This window comes from Lemur catta, chromosome 12 (genome assembly GCF_020740605.2).
Source record: "Lemur catta isolate mLemCat1 chromosome 12, mLemCat1.pri, whole genome shotgun sequence".
NCBI classification, from domain to species: domain Eukaryota; kingdom Metazoa; phylum Chordata; class Mammalia; order Primates; family Lemuridae; genus Lemur; species Lemur catta.
The window spans coordinates 54,114,031-54,126,889 of record NC_059139.1 but is presented as its reverse complement, the minus strand read 5'-3'; positions in this window follow the sequence as shown (position 1 = coordinate 54,126,889).

Here is a 12,859-nt window from a genome sequence, read left to right as displayed (position 1 = left end):
AATCACTTAATCCTTTAACTATCTCTATGTAGTCTATGTGGAAGATATTACTTCCCCTCTGGCAGAGACTTCTAGTTGCTTCTACAACTAGTTGTTCCCCAATAGGTCACCCTTTTTTAACATCATGCTAGGATCATAGCTACTAGGAAAAAAAAATTCCAAATTCCCTCTCAATCAGCCAGGATCACATGACTAAATTCTGGCTAATGTGACAGGAGGGGAGGTGATGTGAGCCACTTACAGAGCAGTCGTCCCCAATGTTGGATTCTCATGGGGAGCCCGCAACATAGATCCCTCGCATGCACAGTTTGCAGTGGAGTTCGGGCTCCCATGAGGGTCTGATGTAGCAGCTGATCTAATGGGGGTGGGACTCCAGCGATGGGGAGTGGCTGTGGTTGCAGGGCTGCAGGTGGGGCTTCACTGGCCAGCCCGCTGCTCACCTCTCTGCAACCCAGTTCCCTGCGGGTGGCCAACCAGTGTCAGGGCTTGGGGACCACAGTTCTAAAGGATGTCCTTAAAGGATGGCAACATGGTCCCCTGTCCCCCTTTATGCACACTATTGTCTGAAATGCAGATGTGGAAGTTAGTTGTCTTGGATCTTCTGTGTGAAAACAATATGGTAGGATTGGCAGAGAAGCAAAAGAGAAGGAGCCTGGGTCCCTGACATTGTGATCTGCCATCCAGACTCATCTGTTTACATTCAATTACTCAATCATTCCATGAGAGAGAAGGAAACTTACAGCTTGTTAAGTCACTCTAATTTTGAACCTTGTTTCCAAAGGCTAAAACTATACCCTAACCAACAAAGTTGAGCTGCCACGTGCAGTTGTGTATGCAGTTCTCATATTGCACAGTGTGCAACCTCTATGCTATACATGGCAGCCCTGACTACAGTCCCATCTCTCAGATGAGGACAGGAAGTCTCAAGGAAATTAGGCCACACACTTAGTAAACCCTGGATTCAAGGCCTTGCAAGGATTATGGAACCTAAAGAGAAAAAATACCGGTTGCATTATAAAATGAAATACAATAATATTTCAACCTTCTTAGGCAAAAGAAAAAAACACCTTAAGTATTAGAATCAATATTTATTAGAAATGAAAGTAAGAAATTTAGACCAAAATAGAACTGGAGACACTTCTCATGCTGAATGTTGTTTAACATGCTCTGGGCAATAGGATATCGCCTTAAATCTGATAGCTAAAGCAAAGGCTGAGCACAGGGGCAGTTATAAGGCCTTATGTGTGGGTCTATCATTTGTATGCATTAGGATGGAAATTGAGCATCCATATTTTACTTGCATGTACCAGTAAAGTGATTGCACTTCCCAAGATCCCTTTGTACTCATAATTACTTGATTTGTGAACCAAATGTGTGGTTTGAGGGTGGAAATAGGTATACAGTAACTCCATTTGGGAGGTCCAATTTTGACATAAATGACTGGAGACTTTTTTATAAAGATAGACTAAATATCAGATTCAAATTAAATTTATTTAAAGCATTTGATATTTGGGGATCCATTTATTTGAAGGGTCCAATTTTATTTTCTGTACTTAAAATTGCACTTTTATTGGGAGATATAGTTAAGTAGTAATTTATAGCTTAAGAAAACAAGTACAAAGTACAGTTTTTATCAGTAAGGTATATCATATGAACCCTGCAGCCTTAAGAAAAATAGTGTCAATTTTTTATATTTAAAGAAATTATAACAAAATCCTGAATTTATCTTCCAGTTGCTCTAAAACACATGCATATAATATTAGCAATTGTGAAATTGGATTTTGACTCCACAGACCTAAGAAATACTTTTCTAAAAACACCCTGCGATTCACAGTTTAATTCATGAAAGCTTTCCCCTACCTTGAAAAGTCAGTATCATTTCCCTTTGTGCAAGTATGTCCCACAGGAAATGAAATAGTCTTAATAATAAACATTCTTCATTGATTCAGTTTTTCTACCCATAGCTAGTGCTGTATCATTAAAAACAAAAGACTACTATAGTACTATATCATGTGTTGTGATTAGTAGAGGTGGCTCCAACTATTTTCATACTGTTTGGATATTAGCTTTGCATATGCAAGGCTGAGATGGTCTCTAGTTCTTCCCAGAGCTAGAAAGGAAGCAGGAAGACTTATGTCCTAAGGTAAAGACCCCTCTGGATGCTGGGCTCACTTTGGAGCAGTACTGTCAGCTCTCTTCAAATAATGGCTTTAGAATAACATTAACCTGAAATGCTGGGTAGGTTCACACATAAAAGCTTGCAGCCAGTAGTAGTTTCAAATTAAATAGGTCAACTACCATTAGGTTTCCAAAAGGATGCTCTAGTTGTGCTAAGTAAATACACAGGCTGGCATTAATTTCTACCTCCTGTTTTGGTGGCACATCTAATCATCACATTATCTCCCTGGTATCGAAACTGAAATATTTTCTTTCCAGGGTAGTGTTTGTACAAAAGATACAAAACGTTACAATCTCAGATGAGCTCTTAATCTGTCTCACTCATTCTCCAAATATGGTTATGATAGTAATTGAAAATAATAATGGCAATAATATTGTTGAGCATCCAATACAGACCAAATGTAATCTTCATGATAATCTTGAAAAATAGATATTATTATCCTACCTTTATAGAAGAGAAACTAAAGTTCAGAGAGAAAGGAAACTACCTCAAGCAGCTAAGACTGATTCCCACTGCTATTTCCGTGTACCATATACTGTACATGTCTATATATAGTCATAGATTTCCATGATTTCTGTAGGAGATAAGAGAAAAGGGGTGAGGAGGCCAGAGAGAGCCGGAGTGAGAATACAGCAAGCAAGCTCGTATTTATCTTATGAAAGTATGATAGTGTGGATTTATTGTGATATATTTTGTTCTTCTCAGACCTGACATGCCCTCTGGTTCAAGCATAACTTATCTAGGAAAAGGTTGCAACTGAATTTCCAAAGAGTAAGTATATTGCAACTTTCCCAGGGAGTTGTTACTATTTCTATAGGGTCCCACTTATATATTTTTTTCATCACTAAGCTGAAGCTGAACAGAACACAAGCTGCTCTGCTCCTACTCCTCTTAAAATAGGGGAGGGGGAGTGTGTTGCAAAATTACTTATCACATTTAAGTGGCCTCAGACTGAGTTAAGTGCTCTGTAAATCCTTACCATCCTGGACATTCTGATAAACTCAGTTCTGGGGACTTAGTATTTTGATTTTGATAATTTGGCTTCTATGTCATTCAGGGTTACGTAAGAAAATGGAAAAATCAACTGGTGTTTTGTTCCATTGCTCTTACTCAATTAAATGGTTCTTTTTACCCTTTTTTCCCTCTTTTTTCTCTCTACCATGCTTTAAAGTAATACAACATGATAGCTTCAGCCTTGATATTAGTCCTCACAGATAGAAATGTTCTTGAAATAAGCTCAGTAGGACTTTTTGTAATAACTCTATCCGTGTTTTCAGACTCCTATCAGTCCCTGAGGTAGTCATAATAAACATGAACTGAAGCTTCAAATCTTCAGGAAATTCTAGCCTTTAAAACAAACAAACAAACAAACAAAAAAGACTACCTTTGGAGGTTTCTCCAAAGTTAATGCAATGTTTACAAATTGGGTCAATAATCTATAAAAGTCAAACCACGGATTGTTTAAGAAGATAACTAAGAAGTCTCTGTTTATATGGTACTAAAAATTATAGACTTAAAATTTCCCAACGAAAGTAAGACAGATTTCATAACAATAGGACTCTTTAAGGGGAAAATGAACAAAGTTTTGGTATTTCTAGTGCTCCAGTTTCATAAAGAGAAAGGGGACATAGAAAAATAGTTTTATGACGTTTTCATACATGTGTAAAGTTTGTATAGCATATTTCATAGCATCTGTTTATTTATTAAAATAGCTTGTTACCCTGTAAAATTTAGCTTACCACTGAAAGTTTAGTCCAGACCCAAATTATTTTCATTTTACTGATACACCACTTAGAGATACCAAGCACTTAGAATCCTAGGTCACACGTTGTGACCTGAAGTGTGTGTTGCAGCTAATCTCACCAAGTTCATCTATTTTTGTTACTTCATGGCCACAAAACACAATGGATTTTATGTTTAAACATTTCTGGAAATTAGAATAGCCTAATGAACTCCTACTGAACACTTTTCACTTTCCAGAAATTTCCAACTCAAATATTGGTGATTCTTCTTATAACACATTAACTTAAAAGTTCATTTCCCAGTGGTTTCTACCTTTGAAAACATTTTGCTTCTTTAGAGCATCTTGCTTGCCTTTGTATATGTTGTTTCTATAAACTATAACTTTTTTCTCTGCTCCTCACCTTTGTCTACCTGGGAAAAAAAAATTCTGGACCTGAATTAAGCTTATACTACTCCATGAAGTTTTTCTGAAGCCTCCCAGAAGAAGAAGTAGATACTGTAATTTGTATGTCTTTCCATTATCACATTACTCCATTTATCCCAGTATACTACAATATAGATTACATGAGACTAACAGCAAAAGCAAGGGTCATGGTTTTTTTTTTTCATACTTGTAGCACAAGCTTCTGGAACAATGCTTGACACACAGATATCCTCAAAAAGTGGTAAAAAATGAATTATGAGAAAAAAACATATTTTTTGTATTTCAGAAATACTTTTGATTCCTTCTCAGCCCTCAAAATGAAATCAAAATGATTAGCACAGCAATTTTCTCCTCATTGAAAAATTATTCCTGGATACATAAAGTTTGAAGTAGCAGCAAACTGCCTGGGTTCAAAATGTGGCTTCACCATTTTCCTAGCTGACTACATTTGGAACGTTATTTAATTCTATTCTCTCCCCCAAAAGAAGGCTTCAGTATACTCAGTTGTCAAATAGGGATTGTAATACTACCTACCTCATACAGTTGTTGTGAAGATTGAAAGAAACAATGTACACAGAGGACTTTGCCCAAGGCCCAGCACATGGAAACAGCTCCCATAAATGACCAATTATGAGCCTTCTCATCTATGTTTATTTTTAAAAGCTGAGAAAAAAAATCCCAATTTGTGGCTTCTTTTTTTTTTAAAAAAATAGCTTTATGAATATATACATATTATCATCTAATTAAAGATTAATATATTATAATTACTAATAAAATAAGTACATCCAGTGTCGATGTGTCCAGAGTTTTCTGGAGATGGATGGTGGTGATGGTTGCACAAAAACATGAATGTACTTAATGCTACCAAACTACACACTTAAAAAGGGCTAAAATGGTAAATGTATATGTATATTTTATCACAATATTAAAAATATTTTAGATGACATATACTAAGCTTCACATATTAAAAGTGTACATCTTTGACAACTCTTGACACATGTATATACTCGTGACACCATGACCACAGTAAAAATAACGAACATGTCTATCACTCCCAAAAGATGTATTGTGTCTCTTTGTAATCACTCCCACCCAACACCCCTGGCCCACCCTCAGGCACCCACTGATCTTTCTGTCACTATAGATTAGTACAAGTTTTCTATAATCTTATAGAAATGGAATCAGTATGTACTCTTTTTCTTCCTCCTTTCTTTAAGATTTATCCATGCTATTGTGTCAACAAATCATTCTCTTTTATTACTGAATAGTATTCCATTGTATGGATTATATCAATGTGTTTAATCTATTCACTTATTAATGGACATTTGGGTTGTTTCCAGTTTTTTGGCCATTGAAAATAAGGATGCTGTGAACATTCACGTGTAAGTCTTTCTATGGACATATGCTTTCACTCTCCTGAGTAAATAACTAGGAGTGGGATAGCTGGATCTTAGCGCAGGTGTATATTTAACTGTTTAAGAAACTGTTAAACTGTTTTCCAAAGTCATTTTTCTCTTTACAGGACTATCAGCAGAGTATGAAAGTTTGTTCCTCGACATCTTAGACACTTGGCACCATGGCCTGGAAACCCTCTCAAGGCAGTGCACTGGGAAAATGATCAGGCTCAGCTTGTTTATTTCCTGCCCATCACTGTCCTTTTCTTGCCTAAAATCTAGTTACTTGAAAGCCATCATTTAATATACTTTGTCCAGTGTTTTAGTTGTTCTGCCAGGAGAATAAATCTAGGCCCTTTTATTCCATCTTCGTCAGAATTGTGTCTTCCAGGTCCTCATTCTTATGATATCAATAGTTTAAGTTAGTAAGTAAACCAAGAAAGCTGTGATTATTAGCCAAAATTGCAGTCATGCTTCATGCTTTCCAATATTTCAGTTTATAATGGGCACCAAATACTTTATTGCTTATAATGTCAAATGTATTTGAACATTGGATCTTTATCATAAAGAATGTTGAACAAAAGCAAATACAACCTCTCATGTATTAATTTGGGGGGAAAAGGAGGCAAGGGGGAATATATCACTCTTCCCTGGCTGGTCAGTGGATTTTGCGTTATTTGCATTAGCACCAGAGATGACACTGGAATACAGAGTTGCTCAGCGCTGAGCCCAGTAAATAGTAAGAACTTACTGAATGAAAGTTGTTGTTGATTCAGTTTGGGTAGCCTATTAGAAACCCAATTACACATCAGCTGAGCTGCAAGGGATACTTAATAAGGAATTTTCACTTTATTCGACTCTAAGTCTGATGTGGTTCATCAAGCAACTTGCTCATTAAGTAAGGTTTATAAAGAACTGGACACTCTGGTGGTTGATTAACAGACACCATCCTATGTTTTGTAACTTTTCTGGTGTCAACAGGGTGCCTCATCTGTTAAGAGCATATTTCCTGACTTTGGGTAGTTAGTATAAGTTAATGTAGCCCTCCAACAACCCCAAAGAAAAATCATCCCCTGAGACTTTTTTAGACTCTGATCTAAACCATTGGCTATCATTTTCTGGGAAGTCAGAGGAGAGCTCATGGGCTTATAGCTCTGAGTATTCTAATTAGTGTACATTTTAATATGCATTTTCCCAGGATTTTCCTTCTATCTTTACATTCCTTCAGATGAAAGCCAATTCAGATGAGAAAATGATTCTAGCCTTTAGGTGAAACAATTGACGCACACACATCTGAAGTAGTGGGGGTGGAAAACAGCAAACCTTCCAGGGGAAGTGAAATGGTTCCCAGGAGGTTGACCAATCTCTGGGTGAGCCCCTCCCAGGTGGTGAGTGTCCTGAGGCAAAGAGGATGCCTTCACTACAAGGTATTCTTTGTAACAAATCTCTCTAAATCAGATTCGGAAGGATTGGGAAGTGAAATATACCCTTACTGGGTATGAAAGACCTGTAAATAAATGTGCCACTTTCAAGAGCTTTAAACATTAACTTTCTCAATGTCGAAGGCCCTAAGGCAAGCCAAAACAAAAGCATTAGTAAAATGTGAAGAGTGAGGGAGAAGAGAAAGCTCAAGTTGTGATGGCCAAAGCCTTTACAAAATATAAGATCAATGCTTTATCATACATGATTGAAAAATCAATTTTAACACCAAAGTATCTCTGGTGTTAATAACTTGAATCAAAATTCAAGTGGAGCGTAATCAAGTTATTCAGAAAAAAAAACTTGAATCGAAAATACAAATCAATTCACAGAATGTAAACTAAAGCTAAATGAATAGAAATACCTTATTAGCTCACTTAGGTATTCCAGGTTGAAATAATACGAGGTGTTTAGCGCCTCCTCATTCTTTTACTTCTCAGGTTATAATGCTGGCTGGATGGCTGGGTGGATGGATGGGTGGATGAAGTCAAGATAGAGAAAATATATCTCCTCTACACACAGTAGATGGGATTCTCTAAACTTTTTTCTTAAGATTGCTTTATCAAGTTGAAATTAATCTAATCACTTATAAGTGAGAACACGTGGCATTTGTTTTTCCATTCCTGAGATAGTTCACTTAGGATAATGGTCTCCAGTTATATCCAAGTTGCTGTACAAGACATTATTTCATTCCTTTTTATGGCTGAGTAGTACACCCTGGTATATATACACCACATTTTCTTTATCCATTCATCAGTTGATAAGCAGTTAGGTTGATTCCATATATTTGCAACTGTGAATTGTGCTGCAATAAACATTTGGGTGCAGGTGGCTTTTTGATATAGTGACTTCTTTTCATTTGGATAGATATGTCTACTTTTCATTTTTTGAGGAATCTCCGTACTGTTTTCCATAGAGATTGTACTAATTTACATTCCTCCCAACAGTATATAAGCATTCCCTTTTCACCACATCCATGCCAACATCTATTTTTTTTTTTTACTTATTCATAATGGTCATTCTGACAGGGGTAAGTTGGTATATCATTGTGATTTTAATTTGCATTTCCCTGATGATCAGTGCAAAAGAAGATAAACAAATGGCCAAGAAATATGTTTTTTTAATTTGTTACTTTTCTACTCTAAAAACAGTATCATTTAAAGAAAATCGTTTTCTAAAAACCAAAAAACAAAAAAAAATTGAGGAATCTATGATAGACATTTTAACAATTGATAAAGTATATATTAATAATAACAACATGACTTTGAACAATTTTAAATGGTTTTATATTTTGTTAACCACAGTGATTTCATATACATATATATGCAAACCCAAATAACCAGTGAGACTATATTAGTTTACTGGATACCTTTAGATATCTTTGTAATCCTCAAATTGGTTACAATTATTATATGCGGTACCTGACAAGTCAGGAAATATAAGATAAATTTATTTTTAAGCAATCTAATATTTCTGTTTTCAAATGATACACTCAATATTTTTTCTTCAACCTCTAGACAACTTTTCAGGTATAGCATTTCTAAATTTAAACCATGGGTCCAGTAGCTAACCTATAAAAGAAATATACTATTTTCTCTATATTTCTAGACTCAAGGATACCGAAAGATCTTTCAAAATCTTTCTAAACACATATACATATATATATAATAATGCCACCCAAGGTTTTATTTTGTTTAACCTAGCATTTCCCAAACTTAATTTCTTGATGGTAAGTTCCCTGAGGGCATGGACGGTGTATCCTTAGCATCTGTCTAAGTATCTGGCACATATGGGTACTCAATAAATGTCAGTTGAATGAATGAATGAATGAAGTTTGAGAAACCAACAATTAAATCTGTTTGGTGTTCAACATAAAAGATATTCATAAAAATGTGATTTCAAGTAAAATTTGTTTTGACACCTGAAACAACAGAATATTATAAATATCCTTTTAAGCCTCCCAAACCTAGTATAAGTCTCACTTTCTCTAAGACTCTTTCCCTTATTATTCTAGTTGTCATTAATCTTCTCCTCTGAAAATCTGTGGGATTTTTAGTCTCTCCCACATAAGTTACACTAAATTATATACTGTCTTGTATAATTTACTACAGCACATTTAATTTATGACTATTCAGCTTCTGGCTATGCACATTTCTTGTGAATTATAACTATAATAACAAGCACACAGCATGGAAATAATCCTCCCATTGTTAATAATTATTGTATTGATTAATAATTGTATGGCCATTTATATTAATAAGGTTCATTTAAAACTAGTATCTCATTTGTTTTCATAATAAGTGAACAGTGGATGTTGGGGCAATTATCTCCGTTTTGTAGATGGAGAAATTAAGAACCAAAGGGTAACATTCCAGTAACTAGATATTTATTATATTATAGACCAAACCACAGCATTTATGATGTCCAAAGCCCATTCACTTGCTTCCCAGCCTGCTGTCTGCCTTGCTCCAGGTAAGCTTTGTTCTGGGGTTCAGAACCCATCCAGTTCTCCAGTCTGCCTGCCCTGCATGACTTCTATTTCAGATGCTCGTTTCTAGACAGTCAGCGGTTCAAGAAGCTGAAAGGAGAGAAAGAAAGAATGGGGAAATAGAAACTCAAGGGAAGTAGAGAAAAGTAGAAGATGGTTAAGAAGTAGAGACCCAGACTGGTGGGCTCTAGGCCTCTCTGGCCAGCAGATATATATGGTTTGGCCACCACAGAACATTTTTTTAAAAAAGTGAATTCATTGCCAAATTATAGAATGGCAAGTGCTAGCTATATTTCTGGCTTTTCTTGAAAATATGAGACAAGTGGCAACATTAGGCTCAAATTTTTGCATGGCAACAATTGGTTACATCTGAGTAGCGGCTGCCTCCCTTAAGTCAAGGGTACATGCATGCAAGGGTACTGTAGTCCCAGCCCTCTTTCTTATTTAATTCCAGGTTAGCTTTAAGCTTCCAGCCTCTTCAGGGACTTGTGGCTATTTCTTCTGCATAGAGAAATAAAATGGGCTTCATTTTATGGCAGTCTCTGACCTTCTATAGATATCTTCAGCTTTAACAGATTTATTTTAGTTATGCACAGTCTGATCAGAGGTCTACCTAATGTCAAACTCTTAGCTGAATAAATTCATTCGCTGACCAAATACTGATTGAGTGCTTACCATGTACCTGGCATTGTTTGAGAATCAATCTCATTATTTCAAAATTATATCTCAAATTTTACCCTAATATTTCTATTAAAGGGAAAAACAATAATTGCAAACAATTGATATTTGATCAAGAGTCAGTCTTATGACTAAGATACAAGTGCTTTTAATTATGCACATTCAGGATGAAATTTCAACAATGTATGACTTTGGTTTTGGTCATCAAATCCAAGCATAGCTTTAAGGATTCCAAAATGATTAAGTAACACTGTAGGAGATTGCTCAAAAGGATTGATTTAAATATCTTAAAGATTTATGATCCTGTTTTCTCCATTGTGTTACATATAAGAAAAACAACACAATTTTTAAAATAGATTAGCCTCAAGAATCCAGACAGCTTTGGTTTGAAGGTAACAGATAACCCAAAGCTTATTCCTAAATGCTTTTACTTGTTACCCAGAACTTTAAATAACAATACACATGGATATGTTTTCTAAATTTTAGCATCATCCTCAGACATCTCTTCAAAATGCTATTACAATCCCCATAGAAACTCTACTGATTTTCATTAATCCTATATGGTTATATCTCTAATTTCTGATTCATTACAATAAAGGTAAGTCAGGAATTATGGTAAGTAAAATGAGACCATCAGAAAATTTTTATGTGATTGGCTACCACACGCTATGGTGTGAATGTTTATGTTCCTCCAAAATTTATTTGTTGGCTCTGCCCTCATGAATGGGATTAGCAACCTTATATTAATAAAAGGGCTGGAGGAAGGGAGGTAGGCCCTTCCGCCTTTCCACCATGTGAGGACACAGCGCTCATCCCTCCAGAGGATGTAGCACAAGGCACAGAGATAAGCCCTGAACAGACACTCAACCTGCTGGCACTTTCTTCTTGGACTTTCAGCCTCCAGAACTATGAGAGACAGATTTCTGTTGCTTATAAATTCCCCAGTCTATGGTGTTTGGTTACAGCATTAGGAACAGACGAAGACACCATGTATATTAGTATCCTGTGGCTGCCATAACAAATTACTACAAACTTGGTGGTTTAAACAACAAAAATTTATTTTCTCACCACTATGGACTAGAGGCCTAAAATCGAGATGTTGGCAGGGTCACTCTCCCTCCAAAAGCTCTAGGGGAGAATCCTTTCTTGCCTCTTTCAGCTTCAGGTGGCTCCAGGGGTCCCTTGGTTTGTGGCTGACTCATTCTAATATTTGCTTCTGTCTTCACATGGCTGCCTCTGTGTCTATGTCTTCTCTTCTCTCTTAAAGGGACTCTGGTCATAGGATTTAGATTCCACCTGTGTAAACTAGGGTGATCTCATCTTAAGATGCTTAACTTAATTAGATCTGCAAAAACCCTTTCTTTCAAATAAGGTCATATTCCCAGGTTCCAAGGGTTAATACATGGACATATGTTTTTTGTTGGGCCACCGTTCAATCAACTACACTGTTTCTCTGTTGGACTTCCTGATATACCTGTCAAAAACATTTATACCATATAGGTATACTATTTACACTTAATTCAACATGGTGGTTATGATTAATTCTATAAAAGGTTTCCCATCAAGTGCTTGGTCAACAACACAAGCCTCAATTCTGCCATTATTTCTATAGAAAAATTAGATTTGATTTATGGCATGCCTGCTTATCTGTTTCCCATGAATATTTAAATGTCAGTCTTGCCATTCAAATAATATTATAATCTTTCAGAATCGAAAAATTGCACATTATCTTCATTTTTATTTTGTACTCAGCACCTAAGATAGCTAATACATATAGATAAATATTTATTGCATGTTTATTTATTGATACAGTGATTTTGAAATTGGTGTTTGTCTATGGTTTCTGTAGGGCTTTTGCTAAGGGATGAAATGTATTGAAGAAACAAGGAAAGCTTTTGCATAACAGTGTATTTTCCTTTGGTGGCAAGCAGGGGTGAGGATTGGGAGGTGAGGGGTGAAGGGATGACAAAAGTAACTCTAGGGTTGTAATTTCTTCATGTTTTGCCTGAGTTTTTTCTTTTTGGCTCTTTGGATTGACCATCCTCTTCTACAAGGCGTAAGTAAGAAGTGCAAGCCTACAAAACCTGTTTAAGATCACAGAGACAAGAATATTACTTAGAAATCTTGACAGAATTCTTTGAGTGCTTTAGTTAGGACTAAGGCTCTATAGAATTGCCACTGGGAGATGTGTCTATAAAATTTGGGGAGATTGTATTAATACCTTAATTAGAACTGTTCCCAATGAATTTTTTTGTAAAGAAGGAAGGAAGAGAGGGAGGGAAACAACTTTAATTTGAAGAGATATTAGGATCAATAAAATAATTATTTTTAGGTTCAAAAAACTTCCAAAGTTTTTTGATACATAGTAGGAGATGTCAGAGAAAGAGAAATTAAACAAAAGTCTGTAGTAAAGTGAAGAAATTTTAGCTTAGATTGGTGGTTGTAAGGAAATAGAAATTAAAATATCACAATGT